At 46.0% G+C, this 10539-nt stretch overlaps 1 pseudogene; it reads right to left on the bottom strand.

Annotated features, from left to right (window-relative positions):
• Positions 1–2233: 2233 nt before the first annotated feature.
• Positions 2234–2739, bottom strand: LOC142836965 (cofilin-1 pseudogene; annotated as a pseudogene).
• Between the last annotated feature and the right edge of the window lie 7800 nt (positions 2740–10539).

Raw genomic sequence — 10539 nt, 5'->3', positions numbered from 1 at the left:
TAGTAGAGGCAGAATGAGCAGATGTTTGAGGTCACTCTGAGACACATAGGGCCTTCATTGAACTTCAGAATGGCCACTAGCCCTGCCTCAAAGAATCAAAATTCAAAATACTTTTAGACACACCAATCAGTCCACAAAAGTCCAATTGATTCTTAATAATTCTTTCTCCATTCTATCTCTCTCCTGTCTTTCTTCTCTCCCCCCCCATGTGTATGTGTGTGTGTATCTGTGATCTTTGTATATGTATATGGGTACACTTGTGTCTGTGTACACATACATTCCTTTAGTGTATATGCATGTGGAAGCCACAGCAAAACCTCATATTCACCTTGTTTATGTGACACAGGTCATTCATTCACATCAGGTCTCAGTGATTCTGCTAGGTTCGTGGCATTGACAGTGAGTAATCAGCAGATGGCTGCCTTGCCAGTGGTGGGATTCCAAGCATATGTCACCATTCCTGTTTGTCAATGGAGAGGAGGAAGACAGGAAGTCAGAACTCATGCTTGCCTACCAAGCAGTGAATGGACATCACTTTTTCAAGCTTCCTTTGCTTTTTTAGGAGAGGGTTTCTCTGTATAACAGCTCTTGCTACCGTGGAACTCCCTTTGTGAACAAGGCCAATCTTGATCTCACAAAGATACTCCTGTCTCTGCCTACTAAGTGTGCTTCCTTTGCTTTGGTTTTCATGTTTTCCCTAGTTTCTCTGATGTCTTTTTGTGTCTCTGAATTTCCCGAGGCAGATCTGTGCTGATGGCTGGACAGATAAAGCAGGGATATCTGAACTGAAGGCACCTTCTTAGGCTTCTTTTTTCTTGACCTATAAATTTTTTCAAATACGGTTGTAGCTTTATATCTCTTAAGGTCTCCTTTTCATTTGGCCATCCCAGACACTGTCTGTTTTCTTCCCACCAATGAGAGCCCTAGGACCATATGACCCTGAGCACAGAGGACCTTACTAGCTACTTCCTAGACTACTCATGCCAATGCAGTCAAGAAGCATCAGGTGTCCCTGTGGCCAAGCTGCAGACATGACATGTCTGTGTGCTTCAGACACAGCTACCAATAAGACATGGGTGCCCTGAACCATGGGCTGCTACAAGAGTCAATGCCAAAGCTTTTGTGTGAAATAGTTCTGAAAAATACTTGCCACGGTGAAATCAAACAGGATTAGAAAATCCTGACTCAGAAGTTATGCTGCAATATTTCAATTTACTTGGGACTGGATATCATAGGTTTATATCAATGTTCAGAGATGGATCAGGATAAAAATCAAGTGAACATTTAATAAAATACATAATAATAAAATAACAAACAGAGAAATTTCTGTGTCAGGCTTGGAAAACTTTGTTTCAACTCTGGAGAGTGGAACATAGTGGCAACATCCAGCGAAAAGTAGCCGTAGCGCCCATAGTACTGAGAGAGTGTGGGAAAGGGTTCCACACAAAGCCATGAGCCAACATTCTGTTGTGGTCCCAAAGAGGCAGCTTACAACAGGTTACCCTGCTGCTCTTCACAGATTCAAGGGACATGTGATTTTCAGCATACTCATCTGAAGAGACAAAAAGGAAGTTGAAAACAAGGAGCTTTTAGCTAGAATGATGTGAACAAAATCATAGTTATCGCAGGTTGAGAAATATATCCTGCACATAAGAACAATCATTTATGAAAGATGAAACCTTCACCCATGTTTTTTCTCTTCCCCTTTTTTTTGTTAATTAGCCTTTTTATTGGTTTATTTTTTTTTTTTAAATTGAAGGTCCCTTACTGGTCCTGTTTTCATGAGTGGCTGAGAACAAGGGGAAGGGGAGGGCAACCAGCTGGCAAGGGAGGATCATTTCCACATTTCCTTTACACACAGAACTAAACAGACAAGCACAGAGTCACTATTGCGGTTATAAGTTGGCAGCATGGGGTGGGGGGGATGAGGAATAGGGGTGTCATTAAAAAAATAGGTCAGGCTCCACCAAACTGGGTGCCTGAGTGACTTGGTCTGCTTCAACCCAAGAGGAATCAGAAGATCAAAAGCAGCTTGGGAAGGCCAGAACCATCAGGGTGGAGGGAGAAGGACAGCCCAGGGGGTGGGGGAACATTTGGCAACTGGGGTGAAGGGATTACCCTCACCCTGCTGGGATACCCCCAGCCCCTCATGTCTGGCAGGAAAGGGGCAGCCTGCAACATCCATGAGCAGGTCTGGGGCTGCTAGATGTTCCAGGCAGGGGCTGGAGGCGGCTCACAAAGGCTTGCCCTCCAGGGAGATGACGGCACTGCCACCTAGTTTCTCTGCCAGGGTGCAGCGGTCCTTGACCTCTTCGTAACAGTTTGCTTGTAATTCATGCTTGATTCCTGTCAGCTTCTTCTTGATGGCATCCTTGGAGCTGGCGTAGATCGTATTGCTCTTAAGAGATGCACTCTCGGCGGCCCAGAAGAGGAACACCAGGTCTCCTTTCTTGCTCTCCTTGGTCTCCTAGGTGGCATGGTAGAGAGCATAGGAGCAGTTCTTGTCTGGCAGCATCTTGACAAAGGTGGTGTAGGGATCGTCCAGAGTCTGCCCCACATCTCCTACCAGGATCTCCTTGCCCTCCTCCAGGATGATGTTCTTCTTGTCCTCACTCAAGCAGAAGAGCACTGCCTTCTTGCGTTTCTTCACTTCTTCTGGCATTGAAGACTTGCGCACTTTCATGTCATTGAACACCTTGATGACACCATCAGAGACAACCACTCCAGAAGCCATGTTTCCAGAAGTTAAAGGGAGACAGGGAGAGCTAGAGAAGAACTGAGCCATTGCAGCTGCTACCGGGATCCGACTCTCTTCCTTTTCTTCATGACTCCCAGCTGTTGTGTGTGTCTGGGCTCATATGTGTCTTCTGGAGCACTGCCAGTGTTCACTCCTGTGTGAGTAGGAGGGGTTCTCAAGTGTCACACTGACTTTGCTTCCTGAGACATTCTCCTTGAACTGGTAAATTGTCAAGAACTCTAGACCATCTGTACAAGGATGAGAAGGGAACTTCTCCTTCCATCTCTATAGAGGTAGGATGATATCCTCACACTGGCATGCAAGGCTTTTATGTGGCAGCTGGTTCTGAGTTCATGCTTTCATGTTTGAAGATCACCCACTTGGTTGAGTGAATCATTCCTGTCACTAGGAGGGCGATTTGATGGTTACATTCTCATCTTATGATATCTCTCAGGAGCTATTGTCAACAGAACAAATGAATAATTGACCCTGTGTGGTGGTTGATCCGCTGTTGTAGCTCTCTATGGGAAGCAAGAAAAGTTCATGGTTGAATGTGTTCATGAGTGCCTGCAAAGGTTATTATCCATTTCCTGACATGGTAAGCAGCCTGGGGAATCAGGAAGTTTGGCCAAAAAACAAAAATCATTGTTTCTTGACTTGTGTGAGGATGAGCAGTGTGGATTTGCTGTCTGAAAGGGGCAGAGAAGTAACCACATGCTTTTCTGAGGTAAGACAGAAGGGGAGATGAGGCTGGTGCCTTCAAGTCTTTGAAAGAAAGTGGCCTGGCTTTATTGGAGGGTGTCCCTCAAGGATTCTATGACCTTGTCTATTAGAAACAGATTTCTTTCACATTGTCCCTCCTAGACAACCTTTGCTTGAGGAGAGCTAACCAGACATATGTGTCACAGTCTAACCTTCCATGGTACTCAGCCTGAATTCTCTGGCTACCTGCCTTCTTGCCTCCCATTCAGCTTCACCATGACAGGAAACAGATCATGATGTTAGAGTCACACAGTTTGTTATTCCCCCTGCTTTCCAAGGCCTCATGAGAAAGCTATGAAAATCACCCTTTGCTTGTTTAGATGGCTTTCTCAACACAAGGAGTTGATTGACGGGGCACTCCCTAAATTACATGGTGTCCTGCGCTGGTCCAGGACTTGTGTTCACATTGACTGCTGTGTCTATGATAGTCAGGGGTTGGAGGACACTAATGTTGAATGTCCCAAGTCTTTCAGCAAGTTGGCACAGAGGCTGTGCCATGGCTTGGTTGACAGGTTGAAACTGTGGTCAAACTTACATTGTCACATAAGGCAGACCACTGATGGTTTTGTGTGTTCTGTCTCCCAATGACAATTGAGAGGTGTGCCTGTTATTTGTTCTTTTTCTGAGACTATCTAGCTCATTCTGATCTTGTGAGGTGATATCAAATATCCAACTGTGTGCAGAGAGCCAAACAGTGCTCTTCTAGGTGAGGGGCTCCACAAAAGAAACTTCTTTGTAGATAAAATTGGAGTACAAGGTTCTCTTCTGTCTTCCAGACACCTTTATGGAAGTTCAGGTTTGCAACTTTCAAGAGAAACAGTGGTGCCATCTGCTCTCTGAAAATGCAAGGAGAGCAGAAGGATAGGGACATCAACAGTCAGAGCTCAGGAGATGCTACCCAAGAGTTTCCTCTACCCTTATCCTGATTAATATGTGGCTTAGTTTGAATGAGAATGCCTCCCATGGATGAACATATTTGCATATGAAACAGGAAAGATTTTAACCTGTGTCTGTGTCGGGTGGGAGAATGATGGTGACTGCCTGATTCGGCTTTCTTTCTCCCAGAATTCTGTTCAGTCTACTCTGCCTACCTAATTTTCTGTCCTATTAAAGGGCCAAGGCAGTCTCTTTATTTAGTCAATGAAATTAACACAAAACAGAAGACTCTCCCCCATCAGGGGGCCACAGAGCTTTAAGGTTTCTAAAGCCAAACCCATTCCAACTAATCTCTCTCTCTCTCTCTCTCTCTCTCTCTCTCTCTCTCTCTCTCTCTCTCTCTCGCTTGAGAATCAGTGTCAGCTATCACCTCCAGCTTCAATGTCATGACTTGTTGCTATATTCCAATCAGGATGGTCATGTGCTGTCCCCCATCTGTAACTGGGACCCCTAAATAACATGCTTTTACCCATGATGGCCTTGGCCACAGTGCTTTGTCAAGGCAAGAGAGTAGAAACAGCAGGAATGGACAAATTCAGTAAGTGAATGCTGGAAGAGATATCTGTCTGCATCAAGTTCCTATCTCAAAGGCCCTAGGGTATCTGACAAATGATTCATGACACAGGTAGACAACTGTTAAGCCCTCCACTGCACCATCAACACCAGTAGAGTTTGGCATTGTAGGCTGCCATAGAGACTTGTGTGTGCAAGGTGTCCTCAGCGGTGGCCAAGGAAATATATTGCAAATTGTTAAGCAGACACAACACCCACATTCAGAAAGACCAATGCCAGCATTCTCAGCAGACATAAGAAAGCCCGATTCATTGATGGATTCCATCAAGACCAGGCTTCAGAAACTCATCTTCCACACAGAGACACTCAGAGAATCAAACTAATTCATCTAAATCAGCGCTTCTCAACCTGTGGGTCTCAGCCTCTTTGGGGGTTACATGAAACTTTTACAGGCTCACCTAAGATCATCAGAAAACACAGATATTTACATTATAACTCATAACAGACACAAACATACTTGTGAAGCAGGAGCAAAGGGGATCTTCACAACATAAGGAACTGTATTAAAAGGTTGCAGCATTAGGAATATTGAGAACCACTGATCCAAATAACCACCTCAGACAAGAAGCCCTCACCGACACAGAGTGCTGTTCACAACCTGCATGGAGACTATGAGGATTCTGCAGACACCTCACTCAGCAAGAACGTACACAATAACACTGGCTGACACCTCATTAGCCCCACAGCAGTGAATGTTTCCCCAATCTAGACCCCATATGTCATCACTGAACACAAAGCAGTTCAAAGATGCTAACCTTATCTGGCAGTGATGCTCCACAGCCCTCTGAAGTCCTAGTTACCTTTTCACAGTAGCCAGAAAAGTTCTGTAATTTTAGCCAATCAAAGAGAAAGATTCATTTACTGGGATAAAAATACTATCACAGTTTCTAAATTTCTGGAACATGGGAAGGGCAGCATGGACCCTGGTGGCAGGAGGCTGTGAAGAAAAGGACACAGATGCTCCCAGATCAGCCTGAGGATGGTTAGAGCAGAAGGAGAGGAGGCTTATGGGAAGGGTTTGGCTTCAACCCCCCAGGAAGGCATGCTTTTCTGCTCCTGGGAACCCCTGTCCTGTCCCTCATATATCTGTTCTTCAGGGAGTCTCCCCCAATCAGCCCACCCAAGATCCCTGTCCCTGCCCTACATGCTCATCTCTTTCTTCTCAGCTGCCTGGCTGGAACTGGAATTTCCTATGGGCAGACTCTCCTCCCCTTCCCCAGTGTCATGCCCTGTACTCCTCAATCTCTTATTGATTTTCTTCTCTCTTGCCTTGTCCCACAAACCCCTCTCTTCCTCTCTACCCTGTGCCCCCTTAACTCCTGGGCCTGCACAGTACATGAACTTCTTTATAGCTGGTCATTGATAAGGATCTTTAAAACTAGGGAATGACTTGGTGAAGACCCCATGTTGTGTGGAACATGAAGTTGTATAATGTGGATTGCAGAAGTTGGATGCCTGGCTCTTTAATATGGGGTAGCCATGTGTCTGATTTCTCTGTCCAGCCATAGTGCTGGGCCAAGAATGAGCTTACGTTGAGGGAGCTAACAGCTTCCACTGCAGGGAGAAGAAAGCTAGAGCACTTGTGCCCATGTTGCTGGAGGTGTCTCACAGGGAACATCATATTTTGGGGTACACAGCTCTATGAAGTTCTGGCCTGGCTCCCTCTTGTGGCTGGTGGGTCACACCAGGACATAACGAACCCATGGTTTAAAAACATGGCCCTAGGCCTGTTGTTCAGACCTTGAAAGGAGACACAAGCAAAGGACTCTGTTAGTGACTCTGACATCGTCAGGACTCACCACTAGGCTAGTCTGCTCTCCCATAGCACTCTATATGATTTCTCTTGACTATCCTGATCACCATTCCCCAAACCCAAACCCCTCTTATTTCCTCCATGGCCTTTTGTTGCATTCTTTGTTTGTCTGCTTCAGGCTCAACTTTCTCAGAATCCACATAAAGGGGTAGAGTGGAAAAGCTCCTTCTAGGGTAACAGACTAGGGTTTGTGTCCTATAAATGGTGCAGCATATTGGTGGCAAAAGCACAGATCAAGTACACAAGGAGAAGTCACTGGGTGTCCCTACCCAGCCTCACTGGGACTCCATTTCCCATGTTTCCCTATTCCTCACCTGGGGTTGAGTCTCCTTCCTTTGGGGTTAGGATGCAGCAGAAGAAACAGCAGCACAGATGATGGATTTGCCTCCTTACCTCTTTAAGATGTCTTCTCTGCTTCTTCTTGGAAGATATGGCTGCCTCTTGGGGCTTTTCCTCACTAGTGGTAGATGGCCAGTTTTCAAAGGTTGTTATCTCAATGTTTTGATAGTCAGTGTTCTGCCACTTAGGGACATGCATGTTGTCTTCATGGTCCACACTCCAGGGGTAGTGAACACGGTGTCTCTGTGGTTTGCGCTATGGCTTGGGAGAGCACCCACGGTGTCTACATGGTCCATGCTCAGGCTAGGATGAGTGCTCAGTGTCTTTACAGTCTGCCCTCTGGCTCTGGCAAGTGCCAATGGTGTCTTCAAGGTCTGCGCTCTGGCTGGGGCAAGTTCCCACAGTGTCTTTATGCTCCGTGCTCTAGCTATTTGGGGAGCATCCATGGTGTTGATAGTGTCATATGAGAGCTTCCTGGACTCCAGAGGAAATTCATTCAGGTCTCCAGATGTGCTGATCGTCTTGGTAACCTCAACATCATCCTGGGGTCCTAGGATGGGGTGACACTTGTCTTCCAGGATGAACAGCACAGTGAGGGGTGATGGATGAGCATGATGGTGCTGCTGGCCTCCTGGATCTCAGCCTCCCCACTGTCATCCAGTAACTCTGAGGCAGAATCCTCCATGCAGGAGAGGTGATTCTCTGATGTTTCACTACCAGTCTCCTGGATCTCAGCATCCCCACCATCATCACATGGGTCTGAGTCAGAATCCTCCATGCAGGAGAGGTGATTCTCTGATGTTTCACTACCAGTCTCCTGGATCTCAGCATCCCCACCATCATCCTGTAGGTCTGAGTCAGAATCCTCCAGGCAGGAGAGGTGATTCTCTGATGTTTCACTACCAGTCTCCTGGATCTCAGCATCCCCACCATCATCCTGTAGGTCTGAGTCAGAATCCTCCAGGCAGGAGAGGTGATTCTCTGATGTTTCACTACCAGTCTCCTGGATCTCATCCTCCCCACCATCATCCTGTAGGTCTGAGTCAGAATCCTCCAGGCAGGAGAGGTGATTCTCTGATGTTTCACTACCAGTCTCCTGGATCTCAGCATCCCCACCATCATCCTGTAGGTCTGAGTCAGAATCCTCCAGGCAGGAGAGGTGATTCTCTGATGTTTCACTACCAGTCTCCTGGATCTCAGCATCCCCACCATCATCACACGGGTCTGAGGCAGAATCCTTCATGTAGGAGAGCTAATTCTCTGATGTTTCACTACCAGTCTCCTGGATCTCAGCATCCCCACCATCATCCTGTAGGTCTGAGTCAGAATCCTCCAGGCAGGAGAGGTGATTCTCTGATGTTTCACTACCAGTCTTCTGGATCTCAGCATCCCCACCATCATCCTGTAGGTCTGAGTCAGAATCCTCCAGGCAGGAGAGGTGATTCTCTGATGTTTCACTACCAGTCTCCTGGATCTCAGCATCCCCACCATCATCCTGTAGGTCTGAGTCAGAATCCTCCAGGCAGGAGAGGTGATTCTCTGATGTTTCACTACCAGTCTCCTGGATCTCAGCATCCCCACCATCATCACACGGGTCTGAGGCAGAATCCTCCATGTAGGAGAGCTAATTCTCTGATGTTTCACTACCAGTCTTCTGGATCTCAGCATCCCTACCATCATCCCACGTATCTGATTCAGAATCCTCCAGGCAGGAGAGGTGATTCTCTGATGTTTCACTACCAGTCTTCTGGATCTCAGCATCCCCACCATCATCACACGGGTCTGAGGCAGAATCCTTCATGTAGGAGAGCTAATTCTCTGATGTTTCACTACCAGTCTTCTGGATCTCAGCATCCCTACCATCATCCCACGTGTCTGATTCAGAATCCTCCAGGCAGGAGAGGTGATTCTCTGATGTTTCACTACCAGTCTTCTGGATCTCAGCATCCCCACCATCATCCTGTAGGTCTGAGTCAGAATCCTCCAGGCAGGAGAGGTAGTCCTCATCTGTCTCACTGTCATGATCACTATCAGATGAGCTCTTACTCTCTGTTTCCTCAGAATAAAACCATGGGTCAGAAAAACATGGACGGCTTATATCCAGTGCTTGTTTAAATCTGGACAGCTGGATGGTGTACAGGCCCTCTTGTTATTTATTTATTCTTTACCTCTGTATGGTATTGATACTTCTCCATCACAGAGATTTTTTGCACCAAAATTCTTCCTCCATGACCCCACTGTGACAGAGAGTTTAACAGGGAATCCTAGGACAATTCTATGGGAAAACTATTTATCAAGCATGTAAGGAGATCAACTTTTGTCATTCTCTAAAGAAGAAATTGACATGAGGTTCATACTGTAAGCCCCTGGTTCCAGAGAAACGGTGACTAGAGCTGTAGATTAGTAGCTGGAACCTTAATTGAACTGGGGGACATTGGGGCAGACACAAGGCTAAGCTGTAATGTCACAGAGCAGATGAAAATAATCCGAGTTCACTGTATACATCTATAGAAGTATTATAGAGGATTTCTTATTTCACACAGATAAGGTTTAAAATAAGAAAAATTAAACCAAAGTAAAACATGAAAAAAATTTTAAACAGAACAATTAAGCAAAACGAACACATAAGCTGAAATCCGTGGCTCAACAAAAAGTATTGAGTGTATGTATTAAGAAGAACAACTGAACACAAAAATCAACCAGCAAAGAGGAAATCTCCCAATGTCAAGGTCCAAGAGATTAGGAGATTCCAGTTTATCAGGTCAAGTGTAGAAGTCCAGGTGCTCTCTATTCAACAAGAGTTTCTCTGCAGCATCAAGACAAACCACAGTCTGCTGCAGGGCCTTATATGAAGAGATTTTGGTAACTTCTCACAAAGGCTTTTTATGATGTCACAGTAAGGAATGGGCCAGTAACAGCAAATGGCCCAAAAGATGATTCTCTACCAAGCTCCAGAGCAAGTTCCCAACAAGAAACAACTTAAATGACAAAGGATAACCTTTCTCTCAGGCTCTCACAGGACAGGGAGGGATGGAAGACGAGGAACAGGGGACTTGGGAAGATAGGTCTAAAGCATTTGGGTACATGACTTTGGCAGGTCCCTGGAGCATCCAGTCACACAATTACTCCTGATACCTTGGGCTTTCATGACCTCCCCAAACTACACCTCCCTGATAGAGCCCAGATATTCAGACACATGATAAGGTGTGAGACCATTCCTGTAAAACCTGAGCAGGACACTTTGACTTTAAGAACATAGTAAGCAGGTAACATAGTAACAAGGTAACAAGTGCCATAGTAACAAGGTGGACAGACTCAGCAACTCTGTGCTGACCTTTGCTAGAGACACAGGTATGGACTAGTCAGAGAATGAACCTAT

This window comes from Microtus pennsylvanicus, chromosome 17, assembly GCF_037038515.1.
Source record: "Microtus pennsylvanicus isolate mMicPen1 chromosome 17, mMicPen1.hap1, whole genome shotgun sequence".
NCBI classification, from domain to species: Eukaryota; Metazoa; Chordata; class Mammalia; order Rodentia; family Cricetidae; genus Microtus; species Microtus pennsylvanicus.
The sequence above is the reverse complement of the archived record's forward strand: the minus strand, read 5'-3'. Positions and strand labels throughout refer to the sequence as shown.